This window comes from Cherax quadricarinatus, chromosome 23, assembly GCF_038502225.1.
Source record: "Cherax quadricarinatus isolate ZL_2023a chromosome 23, ASM3850222v1, whole genome shotgun sequence".
NCBI lineage: Eukaryota > Metazoa > Arthropoda > Malacostraca > Decapoda > Parastacidae > Cherax > Cherax quadricarinatus.
Genome location: NC_091314.1, coordinates 17,471,728 through 17,475,594, shown reverse-complemented (window position 1 = coordinate 17,475,594; position 3,867 = coordinate 17,471,728).

The window sequence follows — 3,867 nt, the reverse complement described above, 5'->3', positions numbered from 1 at the left end:
CCACCTTTCTGCCAATAGTCGCTTATATCTCACCCGAACTTCCTCCTCCCTTAGTTTATACACTTTCACTTCCCTCTTACTTGTTGTTGCCACCTTCCTCTTTTCCCATCTACCTCTTACTCTAACTGTAGCTACAACTAAATAATGATCCGATATATCAGTTGCCCCTCTATAAACATGTACATCCTGGAGCCTACCCATCAACCTTTTATCCACCAATACATAATCTAATAAACTACTTTCATTACGTGCTACATCATACCTTGTATATTTATTTATCCTCTTTTTCATAAAATATGTATTACTTATTACCAAATTTCTTTCTACACATAGCTCAATTAAAGGCTCCCCATTTACATTTACCCCTGGCACCCCAAATTTACCTACTACTCCCTCCATAACATTTTTACCCACTTTAGCATTAAAATCCCCAACCACCATTACTCTCACACTTGATTCAAAACTCCCCACGCATTCACTCAACATTTCCCAAAATCTCTCTCTCTCCTCTACACTTCTCTCTTCTCCAGGTGCATACACGCTTATTATAACCCACTTTTCACATCCAATCTTTATTTTACTCCACATAATCCTTGAATTAATACATTTATAGTCCCTCTTTTCCTGCCATAGCTTATCCTTCAACATTATTGCTACTCCTTCTTTAGCTCTAACTCTATTTGAAACCCCTGACCTAATCCCATTTATTCCTCTCCACTGAAACTCTCCCACCCCCTTCAGCTTTGTTTCACTTAAAGCCAGGACATCCAGCTTCTTCTCATTCATAACATCCACAATCATCTCTTTCTTATCATCTGCACAACATCCACGCACATTCAGACTTCCCACTTTGACAATTTTCTTCTTCTTATTCTTTTTAGTAATCTTTACAGGAAAAGGGGTTACTAGCCCATTGTTCCCGGCATTTTAGTTGACTTTTACAACACGCATGGCTTACGGAGGAAAGATTCTTATTCCACTTCCCCATGGATATAAAAGGAAAATTAATAAGACCAAGAACTATTAAGATAAAATCAAAGAAAACTCAGATGAGTGTGTATAAATAAATGTGTACATGTATGTGTAGTGTGACCTAAGTGTAAGTAGAAGTAGCAAGACATGCCTGTAATCTTGCATATTTATGAGACAGACAAAAGACATCAGCAATCCTACCATCATGTAAAACAATCACAGGCTTCGTTTTACACTCACTTGGCAGGACGGTAGTACCTCCCTGGGTGGTTGCTGTCTACCAACCTACTACTATGATATATATATACATATATATATATATATATATATACATATATATATATATATATATATATATATATATATATATATACATATATATATCTATATATATACATATATATATACAGCATATATACACATATATATATATATACATATACATATATACATATATATACAGTATATACATATATATTATATATATATATGTATATATATATTTATATATATCTATCTATCTATCTATATATATATTTATATATGTATAATATATATATATATATATATCTGTATATATATGTATAATATATATATATATATATATATATATATATATATATATGTATATATATGTATAAAATATATATATATATATATATGTCTATATATTTATATATGTGTGTATATGTATGTATATATATATATATGTATATATATATATATATATATTATATATATATATATATATATATATAATAATATATATATAATATATATTATATATATATATATATATATATATATATATATATATATATATATATATATATATATATATATATAAAAGAGGAGGCAGTTAGGGTAAGATATAAACAGCTATTGAAGGATAGATGGGCTAATGAGAGCATAGGCAATGGGGTCGAAGAGGTATGGGGTAGGTTTAAAAATGTAGTGTTAGAGTGTTCAGCAGAAGTTTGTGGTTACAGGAAAGTGGGTGCAGGAGGGAAGAGGAGCGATTGGTGGAATGATGATGTAAAGAGAGTAGTAAGGGAGAAAAAGTTAGCATATGAGAAGTTTTTACAAAGTAGAAGTGATGCAAGGAGGGAAGAGTATATGGAGAAAAAGAGAGAAGTTAAGAGAGTGGTGAAGCAATGTAAAAAGAGAGCAAATGAGAGAGTGGGTGAGATGTTATCAACAAATTTTGTTGAAAATAAGAAAAAGTTTTGGAGTGAGATTAACAAGTTAAGAAAGCCTAGAGAACAAATGGATTTGTCAGTTAAAAATAGGAGAGGAGAGTTATTAAATGGAGAGTTAGAGGTATTGGGAAGATGGAAGGAATATTTTGAGGAATTGTTAAATGTTGATGAAGATAGGGAAGCTGTGATTTCGTGTATAGGGCAAGGAGGAATAACATCTTGTAGGAGTGAGGAAGAGCCAGTTGTGAGTGTGGGGGAAGTTCGTGAGGCAGTAGGTAAAATGAAAGGGGGTAAGGCAGCCGGGATTGATGGGATAAAGATAGAAATGTTAAAAGCAGGTGGGGATATAGTTTTGGAGTGGTTGGTGCAATTATTTAATAAATGTATGGAAGAGGGTAAGGTACCTAGGGATTGGCAGAGAGCATGCATAGTTCCTTTGTATAAAGGCAAAGGGGATAAAAGAGAGTGCAAAAATTATAGGGGGATAAGTCTGTTGAGTGTACCTGGTAAAGTGTATGGTAGAGTTATAATTGAAAGAATTAAGAGTAAGACGGAGAATAGGATAGCAGATGAACAAGGAGGCTTTAGGAAAGGTAGGGGGTGTGTGGACCAGGTGTTTACAGTGAAACATATAAGTGAACAGTATTTAGATAAGGCTAAAGAGGTCTTTGTGGCATTTATGGATTTGGAAAAGGCGTATGACAGGGTGGATAGGGGGGCAATGTGGCAGATGTTGCAAGTGTATGGTGTAGGAGGTAGGTTACTGAAAGCAGTGAAGAGTTTTTACGAGGATAGTGAGGCTCAAGTTAGAGTATGTAGGAAAGAGGGAAATTTTTTCCCAGTAAAAGTAGGCCTTAGACAAGGATGTGTGATGTCACCGTGGTTGTTTAATATATTTATAGATGGGGTTGTAAGAGAAGTAAATGCGAGGGTCTTGGCAAGAGGCGTGGAGTTAAAAGATAAAGAATCACACACAAAGTGGGAGTTGTCACAGCTGCTCTTTGCTGATGACACTATGCTCTTGGGAGATTCTGAAGAGAAGTTGCAGAGATTGGTGGATGAATTTGGTAGGGTGTGCAAAAGAAGAAAATTAAAGGTGAATACAGGAAAGAGTAAGGTTATGAGGATAACAAAAAGATTAGGTGATGAAAGATTGAATATCAGATTGGAGGGAGAGAGTATGGAGGAGGTGAACGTATTCAGATATTTGGGAGTGGACGTGTCAGCGGATGGGTCTATGAAAGATGAGGTGAATCATAGAATTGATGAGGGAAAAAGAGTGAGTGGTGCACTTAGGAGTCTGTGGAGACAAAGAACTTTGTCCTTGGAGGCAAAGAGGGGAATGTATGAGAGTATAGTTTTACCAACGCTCTTATATGGGTGTGAAGCGTGGGTGATGAATGTTGCAGCGAGGAGAAGGCTGGAGGCAGTGGAGATGTCATGTCTGAGGGCAATGTGTGGTGTGAATATAATGCAGAGAATTCGTAGTTTGGAAGTTAGGAGGAGGTGCGGGATTACCAAAACTGTTGTCCAGAGGGCTGAGGAAGGGTTGTTGAGGTGGTTCGGACATGTAGAGAGAATGGAGCGAAACAGAATGACTTCAAGAGTGTATCAGTCTGTAGTGGAAGGAAGGCGGGGTAGGGGTCGGCCTAGGAAGGGTTGGAGGGAGGGGGTAAAGGAGGTTTTGTGTGCGAGG